Source organism: Anser cygnoides, chromosome 2 (genome assembly GCF_040182565.1).
Source record: "Anser cygnoides isolate HZ-2024a breed goose chromosome 2, Taihu_goose_T2T_genome, whole genome shotgun sequence".
In the NCBI taxonomy this organism is placed as follows: domain Eukaryota; kingdom Metazoa; phylum Chordata; class Aves; order Anseriformes; family Anatidae; genus Anser; species Anser cygnoides.
The window spans coordinates 16,940,534-16,951,208 of NC_089874.1; the positions used below are offsets into that span (position 1 = coordinate 16,940,534).

The 10,675-nt window shown below is 41.2% G+C and overlaps 1 long non-coding RNA gene across 1 annotated transcript; it reads right to left on the reverse strand.

Moving 5' to 3' along the window:
* Nucleotides 1–325: 325 nt before the first annotated feature.
* On the reverse strand, nucleotides 326–4,447 carry LOC125184385 (uncharacterized). Its single transcript, XR_007168321.2, has 3 exons — nucleotides 4,367–4,447; nucleotides 3,521–3,655; nucleotides 326–2,850 (listed from the first exon to the last, which is right to left on the reverse strand). It is a non-coding gene; the product is annotated as an uncharacterized lncRNA (long non-coding RNA).
* Nucleotides 4,448–10,675: the final 6,228 nt, after the last annotated feature.

The following is a 10,675-nucleotide window of genomic DNA, read 5'->3' on the forward strand; positions in this document are numbered from 1 at the left end:
AATGTGATTATTAATTCAAATTCATTCTACATCTGGGTGAAATTCTTAGACAGGGGGTCACTTTTTGCAGCAGAGAGATGTTGCTCATCATTTCTAGGGGCTGGTAAATTTATATGTCTAGTTTGATGACTGACAGCCATACCTTCTGACATTAGAGGGGCTTTCGGTGGTGATCTTTAATGTTGTGTTGTGTTTACTTCTGTATTCTTCTTTGCTGCAAGTAAATTTGCTTGACATAATTATATGGAAAGAGCAAAATATTCAGTGTGATTATCATTTAATAAGGAGAGAATTATTTATTTATTTTTTATGTATCAGGCTAGAATTCAACTTGATTTAGTGATCCAAAGTGAGCAAGCATCAGTCCTCACAATTACATGGTCTAAATTTAATTTAAGACAGGCTTCGGTTGCACATGTACAGTATTTCTGATGTTTTGAGGGAAAATGAAAAGCTAAAATGAAAACAGACTCAGAGTGTTGTTTTAAATACTAGATATTCCTAGTAAGGGGATTGCTTTGGCTAAGCTGGTCATAGTAATGTATTTGATGAATGCAGTATGTGTAATGCTTCCTGTTATTTCCCTATTTCAAGATATATCATAAATATGATTGTTATCAGTGTAGCCTATGACATCAGAAACGCAATCCAAATATATTCCCTTAGCAGGATCTTGAAATAAGATACTTTTGAAAGAGACCCTCTGCCAAGAGAGAGGTTGCTTGAAGATTCTCCAATCTTTGTCAAGAATAGAGAATACAATGCAATAACACAATAATACAATAAAAAAATAATACAATAACACAGTAATACGATTGCAATACAATATGATAATATTCATAAGGTATGTGGTCTTATAGAAGCAGATTGAAAAGAAGATTAATTGCAAATGAATATCAAACCACAAACACAGCATTTGGGATTTAGAGACGTGTTTTGAACACTTATTGCTCATACACAGCCATATGTAAGCTGTGCTACCTGAATTGAGTACCATTACTAGCATAACTGCCCGCCATATATTTTCCGCTCAGTTTATCAGCATGCAGCTCTTTGGCAGCTAGAGGAATTTGCCTGGGCCTGTCTTGGAGTTGCTGCTCACATTGTGCCCTCCATGTCCATGCCAGCCTGCAAAGCCCACTTGGGAGGTGGAACTAGCTCTGCTGGCTTTTCTAGCTCTGTTGAGCTAGAGCTCATAGAGCAGAATCAATGCTGTTCTTAGATGGGACACTTAAATCAGTGTTATTAAACACAGATGACTGCCTAAGAATGAATGCTATTAAACTTTGGTGATCATCACTTTAAGTGGAGTAGCCCTAGATTGTAGGAAGCACCTATTACATTGGGCAAGTCCAAATTTATCAGCTCTGAACTCAACTGGAAGAAACATGCAGTGGATCACCCAATAAACCTGCTCAAGAGATCATCTACTAAGGAGACAGAATCTTATTTAAAGAAAGGGTTTCCCTTCACTGTTACATTCTAGAGCCTTCATGCTCTGGACCCCACGTCTCTCTGACTGAGAACTGATATACACCAAGGAACATCTGGGCCCTGGTTCCTGAAACGGAGGTGAAACTTTCAGGCAGAAACTGAATGTTCCCAGGTGCAGCTGTGTATTTCTTGTCCTAACAAAAGGCTGTCCGTTTTCTGCCACGTTTGCAAAGCCTCCACCTTTCCCAGAGCTGCACTGCAGATAAAGAGCAGCCTGAGGTTTGGAGCCCCTGGGGCCACTTGAGTGGCTGTCAGGCCACAACAGCAGTGCTAGCAGCAACAAACCTCATGTTCAGCACCATGAGAGCCCTCTTCTGAAATATCAAACCAGAGAATGTGGGTTTGAGAAATGTACCAGGACTCCAGGAAACAAGACAGTGCTGTGGTGAAGGCTGAACAAGAACTTGTCAGCTAAGTACAGGACCCAAGGATCACCCAGGGTGCCTCCTGCTGAAGGATTCTTGACAGATTTTTCTCTGCAGTTGTTATTCTCTTCCAGATACCAGATTTAGACACATCACTTGAACTTCAGCCATGGTGTACAGATTGTTTGAACTGATGAGGGAAGGTTTTAATCAGCTCTCTTAAAAACAATGAACAGAATTATGCATTTGTTTGACAATCACTCTTGCATGAGATGGAATAATTTCAAGTTCCTGTTTCTTGCCTATCTTCCTGTTTTCAAACAGTATTCAATAAAAAAAGAAAATATTGCTCAAAGGAAGGATTTAATTATAACTACCTTTTCATTGCCGTCAGAGTGGAATAAAGTGCATTTTATGCTCTGATGTTGATCATATTTCGGATACTAGTTCAGATACTTTGATATTATTCCAAAGTTAGTGGGTGGGTATTAAAGAAATTAGTATTGGTCTATACTGTTATAGATCAGGGCTAGATCATTTCAATTTAAATAATTACATAGTTGATATAGTTGCAAAAACTGCATAATCCGGAAAAAAATAGTTTTGATCAAACAAATATTTTATTTGACCTAGTATGAGGCATTTCATTTACTTGTCATGAGATAAAACCTTTTAAAAATAATTTTGCTGGCTTTCAAAATGAATGGGTTTTAAAGAGAAATGCTGTTTCATTTTAAAAATATAAGAACAAAAAGCTTCAACTTTTATAATCTTCTTTCTATAGTCTTCATTTCAAATTTATTCATTTAATTTTATCCTGATTCATAATCTGATTGATAGTAAAAACTGCACTTTTTGGTAAATATATTATTATTGAGAATAACGTCATCTGACCAAATCCATGATGGATGAGTTTTTCACTTCTCTGCCCCATCATTGTGTTGACATGCTTTGCATCATGCTATGGGGGATAGGGAAAGATGAAGGAAGCCTGTAAGTAATAGAAGATAATTTAAGGTAAAGCGTATTTAACAGTATCCCAGACATTATATCTAAAGACATACTAAATGCAATATCCCTGTTGACTAGATCACAACAAATTTAGTGGTGGGGATCGCTGGTGCCTTCATAAATCTATGTAGAAGCTTAATTATTTTACCAAAAGTGACAGAGCATGATACTGCATTTTTTAATAGAAATGGAATGAGCCGTTGCCATACAGAAATGATTTCTTCCCTAGATTTAGAACACGGTATATTCAGGAAAATATGACAACACGAAAGATGGGTGTGTGCAACTTGCAGTAGCAAGTTCAATACTCCTGCAAAGGACCTTTATTTACTGAATTGTATGTTATGGCAGTTAATTCAGCAAAGATGCAGTTCCTGTCATTTGGTATTGAATCAAAAGCAGCATTTCATTCTAAATCTAAGGGCAATATCTCAGAAAAACAATACAGGGGTCTAAAGGACAGGTCTCCTACAAAATGGACAGATTTCCAAAATGCTGGAATGATCCTGTGATTTTTAAAGTTAACTGCTAAATGCACATTGCTCTTTTAAATTCAGGCTCATCTTTGTGGGCCTGAAATAAAAGCAGCGCCTTAATTTTAAACCTCTGTGTTTTGACAATCCTGCCCTAGCTTTGCACTGCAAACTTACCACCTTTTTGCAGATGTTACTGCGAGATGTTTTATCAGTGGAGGGGAACAGCAGAACGTTTTCGCACTGCTGAAGATTTGGAGACGATGCGGGCCAGTGAGGGGCCCACAGTAGCTGGATGTTGCTGTTAAGTCCCTTTGGGGATAAAGAAAACAGCTCAGCTGAGAGAAACAGGATACGTGTTGATATATATATACGCTCCCCGTTTGCAGTGTTGAATGAACATCCTGCATTAATTAGCACCACGGGAGAAATGCTGGGTGATGTCTGTGGCTGGAGGCAGCGGTGGGCACGCAGCATTGTGCTGGACTAGGCCTCGCACAGTGCCACGGGGCCAGACCCCCTCAGCCATGCTCGAGGTCCTCACTTCTGTGGGGAAAGCAGGGAGCATTTGCCCTTGGCAGTGAAGGGAGGTTGTTCACCCTGCCCGGGGTGAACAAGAAAGGACCATGAAACAAGTCGTGGACCTTTAATCCAGGAGGTTTGCTGCAACAGCACATGGCGAGCTGACCTCCTCCCCCCCCTTGGAGGCTGTTGGGGCAGGGAGAGGTTGGCCTTGTAAACAAGGTACCACCTACAGTCAGGAGGTATTTTTTAAAAAAGCCGTGGGCTATTTACAGTGGTGTTGGTGCTTGAATAATGCTTATGGAAATTCATTCCTCCAGACCACAGGCACAGGAGAAGGTTCCACCTCCTGCACACAAGCCTTGTCTTACTTCTATTTTCTCTCCTCCATTCACCACGTTGCCTCCCAAACCTAATGTATTTCCCCACAGCCTCTATAACATCCATTCCCCACCTTCCCACTGGTACTACCACCTTTCTCCGTGCTGTGCTCCTGCCTACCTTTAGCACTGCTCCCTCCCTGCAGCTTGCCTGTGCTGCTCAGCTTCTGATCCTTGTGCCACAAACTGAAACCTCCGTTTTAGCACCAGACGGGACCATGGCCCAGGCTGCTCACATGGGAGTCATGAAGTCTCCAGTGGTAACCCAAGTGCCTTGAACAAGGCCAGGTTCTGTGCTTGGCTGCTTACACAGACCAGAACATCCTTTTCATTGCTTCTCACAAAGAGCACATTTCTCCAGTCAGCATCAAAAGCCACGAAGTATGAGAAGGTCTGCTTTATTTTACTGTTTTCTATTCTTGATGGCTGCTGTACTGCTCACACCACCACAGTACCCACATGCTGGGCATGCCTGCTCTATGTGACGTGACCAATCTTTGTCACATGGGGGTCAGCATCTTTCATCCTTTCCCTCAGGAGAAGAAAGAGTTGAGGGGAGGGGTGCATCTTTTGAGTAGCCGCTGCTCAACACGCAAGTTAGGCCAAGAAAGTGCCACAACATCTTGACAAAAAGCAGGAGTGAGGAAGCCTGTGATAGTCTGTTAGTGCTTTTGTGAGTTTGTTCTGTTAAGGTTTGCTCTTAAGAAACTTCTGCTTCTCATGGAGACAGAGAGAAAATTAACTAGACCAAAGAAATGGTGCTGTGCACCAGAGTCCTCAGTCAGGACTTGGAATCCCTGCACCCAGATCTCACGTATGACTTGATATCCAGTAGAGAGGGAAAACAACGTTTGTGCTGGGTTTGCAGTAGCTCCTGTCACTTGCTGCTGGCTGAAGCTTCCAAGCAGCTGAAGACTTCAGATCGAGATATGCAGTGCTGCTGCTAGCAGATAATGGGTTTGAAAGTTTACACATCACCAGGTTATCATTTGCCAGGTTGATTACTCGTGGCAGATAACAGCATGACCATCTCACAGCTGAACAGAAACAGGGGAAGGCACTAGCCATGGATACTTCCATGAGAAAGCTTTGTGTGTGGAAAGAACCTTAAACAACCAAATGAAATGAAATGAACCCACAGCCAGCACACCACGTGTGGCATCAAAGTGAAGACTAAGGATTCTCATCTGCCAACCCGTACAATCATATTCAAAGCACTTTTTTATGTCCGTGTTGGTTATGACCCAGAACAGGATCATCTTGCGGATTATGATCCATATACGGTGATGGACTGGAAGGACTTTCTGCAATCTGCATGTTGCTGACATTTAATTCATGCCTGCTAAGGCATTTCCCCAAGAGGAAGTCTTTTGGTTAATTTCTATTGTGATGTCTTGAGGGCATTTTCCTTTCTGTGATCTCATCAGACCTCAGAACAAAACAGAGCCAAATATGTTTGGCATTTGGCTGGGAGACCTCATGGAAACCTGTAAGGGAGAATTACATGATGTTCTGCCAGTGAATCAGCAGGAGTGCTCTGTGTTGGACCTATTGGTAAACAAATGCACATAAATGTATATGAACACTTAAATGTATGCAAATTTGGAGAGAAGCCAGTTTATCTTTTTGCATCTGCAGAACCCTGTGCCTACTGCACTGTGATACTGCTGGAGTTGCTGCTGGACACATAACAGTGAGCTGGCAGATATAAGGAATGAACAGAAACTTGGGCGATGGCTGAAAATAGTCTGGATTCCAAGGTTTTACAGCCTTCAGCCTCAACCTTTATGTTGTTCCAGAAGTGCCGAATTTTTTAATTTGCAATATCGTCAACTAACTCCTGATGATTTGCACACAAGCAAACTAGGACCCTCTGGCATGTGTTGCCTGAGTCCATTGCTTGTTTGTATGGCCTTTGTACCCAGGCTTGGAGTAGGGCACTGCCAGCAGAAATGAGAAGCTCTCAGTCCAGTCTCCAAAAAAACCCAGGGTTATACCCAGACTAAAGAGTTAACAGGTCATGGAGCTTTCTTGTAACGGATTTAGAAAAGCAGAAACCAGGGTTATTTACTGTTCCCACACTCTGCACTCAGAGAAGTTTTAAATTGCTAGGTTAACTAGCAGTTCCTGAAAAAAAATTTCTATGCACCAATGTATTCTTTGTGGTTGAAGCAAAAATTACTTACAGACAGTGCAATGTTTCTTGCAAAGGAAAGCTTCAGCCAACAGAATATTTTAAAATTCAGCTGTGATATTGGTTAGCTTCTTCCTGGCTGGGGGTTAATTCAATCTATACATTTTAATGCAAACATTTCAAAGAAATGTCTCACTTGCTAAGAGACATTGCCATGGAGATATGATGCAAAGTAGAACATATTCAAAAAATGCCTAAATTCTGTTGTAGTTACTGTTAATAGCACTGAGATGTAGTGTAAGCACACCGCAAGCCAACTCCTCATGTCAATTACATCAGTGTAAATAAGATTAGAAATTGGCCCAAGTCTATAGGTTTGAACATGACTGTCTTGAACTCTATTTTCAGGACAGATAATGTTTTCTAGGAAAACAATGCACTTGTTAATTTTAGCAGCTTTATCTCAACACAGATTGGCAACAGTTCTAACATATTCCTAGCATTTAGCTTTATTTTACTGTTGTATTGCCTGAGCATCAGCACATCGCAGCCTGTAAGTTAAGATACTTCAATCAACAAAATACAGGTTTGAAGACTGGGGACTAATAATGGGAGAAATCCAAACAATTATTGGGCATGGATTTCATTTTTTGTGAATGACATATTTTCCTCTCTGGTGGGTCTGTATCAGTTCTGTTTCTATCCCATCTGGTATTCAACACTCAGGCTGCTTATTATTGGATGTAGAAATCAATAACACATTTCAAACAGGTCAATGGTATCCAAAAACTTGCCATCATTCGGGAGTAAAACAATCCAACATGATAAGAATGAATTTATTTTTCCCTGGCAGCTCTAATCTTTTCGGATACTCAAAGAACAGCATTTCTTTGACCTCTTGATTGACTGACATACTTGAAGAAAAGAAACATTTGTCCTGCATTTGAAATACTTTAATAGAAACCTGAATCTGTCCAAGGAAAAATAGCTGGGAATGATAACTACTTAGACCAGCAAAAGTTGCAGGTAACTTAAAGCATCACTTGTACTTTCCCTTTGAGGGTGGGTAAGGGATTTCTGTGCTGGCCTTTAATGAAGACATCATTGCTGATACAAATGTTACTGAGCTAACCCAAGATTCGGGTTGAAGATTTGGATCTAAATACCCTTACCAGACAGGATGAGAGTTTGCAAAGATCAATTTAAAAAAAAAAAAAATCAAGGTGTCCTCACAGAAGATCAAGTCTCTTAAAAACAATGTGCAAGTCTTCCAGTCCAACCCAACTCAATCGAGAACAAGGAACTAACCACGGAACATAAGTATGCAGGAAAACGTGAAAGATCTAATCACTAATGAGAAACATTTACTCACTCATTGGATTGTGTGCTGATCTTCCATTCACTTTTTCTTTTTTCTTTTTTCTTCCTTTTTTTTTTTTTTTTCCAAAAGCATTTTCTGTGCTTATAATTCACAACAGCTGGAACCATTTTGTGTGTGTGCACGCATGTGTGTATGTGCTGGACAAAAGAACATTACCAACTTGAAAAGGAAAAGGATGGGCACTGTTTTTGGAACTTGGCTCTGAAGGGGATATATAATGATATGAGAAAGATTAAGTAAGTGGAAGAGGCTGGGGGATCTTCAAGCCGCAAGGCTGCAGCAGTGTGGGTGGGCTCAGCAAGGGTCTCAGCACATCCTGTCCTACCAGTAATACCCTGACCCTGGTTCAGAGCTTTTACAGCGCTGTGGAGCAAAAGGGTGGATATGTTCGCTGCAAAGCTTTCTTCAGCCAAAATCTCTTTGGGCTGAGGCCTGGCCAGTGAATGATAGCTATGCACAGTAATTTCAATTTCTTTTACATAAACATAATGAGGCGTTGTTTATCATGGTCCTGAAAGCCTTGGGGATGAGATATTGGGAAAAACAAACAAAGAGACACTTTGCGAGCTCTCTGAGCAGTAAATGGTTCCCCTTGGCATGCTCTGACAGGCCATTTCATTTTAACTTTGCTGAATCAGCTTGATGGGGAAAGCTCAAAACTCATTGCCAAGGTCTTATGGCAATTTCTCTTCACCACAGTGGTCATAAACAGATGTTGTTATCCTCTATACTGGGAATCAAATATTCCTTGGGGCAGGTTTGTGTAGGATGTGCAGATTGCTCCAAAATTAGGGAAAGGTTGAGGGTTAGAGGTGTACGCAAGGAAAGAGAACATTCATGTTTGTCACGTGCAACACAATTTCGACTGAAAGCTTACGTGCGACATTGGTCAATGTGACATGAAAACGCATCAGCATCTAAGTTAAATGCAATTCTGTGTTTTTGGAGGAGTGTCTTTGATTTTTATCTCATGAAATACTGTAAGTGTATGCAATATATGTAAATTAACCATCTCCCTTCTACAAGGCTGCTACAGCAGAATGACACAAGAACACCATTAATACAAGTTCTAAGCTGGGTTCCATGGGAGGAGTTGCATCAAGAAATACAAATCTCTGACCCAAGCAGGGTATCTGTCGTTCACAACAGAAACTACTGAGAGAATAATTCAGCTAAGGTGCTTCTCCAAAGGGCCACCACCAAAGTCCCATTCCCAGCCTCAGAAGAAGGCCTTTTGCTGATGAGCATAGTGTCAGCACAAGCAAATGTACCTTGGAGATTCATCTTTTGTTATGATAATTGAAACAGGAGACAAAGACACACCTTTCCAAGCATGATATTTTGAACTGCATACATTTATGCCCTATTCAGTATTCAGAAGAGTGTGAAATTATTTACACGTGATAATTCTGCTAATGTAAGCAAATGTGGTGCTTGCATTTTATAACACAGCTTCACATTGCTAAATGGCTCATTATAAACCTCAAGAGGTACAAGGGCCATCAGCAGACACATGGGAAAAATTGTTCTTAGTGGGATGCTCTTCTCATGATCACACATTAGAGCTCTTGGGATAAATTACCCAAGAAAAAATTAAGTCCAAACTTTTGACTGGAGAAGAACTTCATGACATAGCTTCAGATCCTTTCCTTCCTACAAAGCTTTGGCAAAAATCACCATCCAAAGTGTCTGAGACACCTACAGTCTTCCTACTCCTCAGCTACAACTCTCATAGACTTAAAATTTGAGTAGTCATGTTCTTTGAGTAGTTCATGTTTCTTAGTCATGTTCTACATCTGTCTGCTGTCATTGCAGCAGCTGCTTCTTGAAAAGTTCCCAGCCTCGCTGCATCCCTGCCCTGCCCTGTCCCTCTCCAGAGATCAGGCAGCAAATGAGTGAGGATCAGAGACGTGCCCGAGGCACAGTCCTCAGTGAGTTGCACACTGCAGTAAATCGGAGTCTTAAAGTATTATCTGCAACAAAGAAAGTTCGAATGTCAAGTCATCCACAAAGTGGGGCGTCTTTCCCATTTGGCTTTCTGCAGTCCTTGGTTTAGAGAAAGGCAGAGCACAGAGACAGCCCTGCCAGCACCTTCACCCAACAACGAAGGTCAAGTCTCAGTTTCCAGCTGTTTGGGTGGCTGAACAGTGCTGAACCCTGGCTGATTTTGCTGCAGACCTGAAGTAACCCATTTGTTTCCTTTAGCTGTCAACATAAGAAGCCTGCTGCTCAGAAGGTGTAAACACACCGCCCTGTTGCCCTGACAATGGGCTGCCTCAGCTAGCTGTACTGAAAGGCTACGTGGAAATATTTCATAATTCAAGGAGGTGTCAAGGCATGAATTGGATCCTCCAAAACCTCTGCCGTGTCCTCCTGTCCCATGATGTCCTTTCCAAGCAGTAACTCCCTGCACCTCAAATCAGGCCTTCTTTGCAATGCATTTTACCAGCTTTCTATCGCTTGCCTCCCCAACCAGAAGAACTGTTTCCTACAGAAAACCCATAATGTGGATCATGGCTTTTGATTAATAGATCCGTACATTCTTTATGCCTGAATGCATGCCATAATTTATGAGTAACAACAAGGATGTGTTCTCCAAAGAAAGTAATACTTGACTAAATTGTTCTCTTGACGTAAACCTGTAATTTAAAAATTACATATATTTAGAGTGCAAGTCAAAACAGGAAGTGCATTCCCAAAGTGGATAAAGATATTTCTGAACCTAAATATCTAGTGATACAAAATTGCCTTGAAATGTCTCTCCCTTCCCTGCCTAACAAAACCATCCCTTACCAAATAAGCATGCTATTTATGGGAGAGCTTTTCTGCCCAGGCAAGTTAGCTATCGCTGTATTTTTGAATGGTGAGACAGAGGACTTTCATAGTTGCAGGCAGCCCAAAGAGCATTCTGCCAC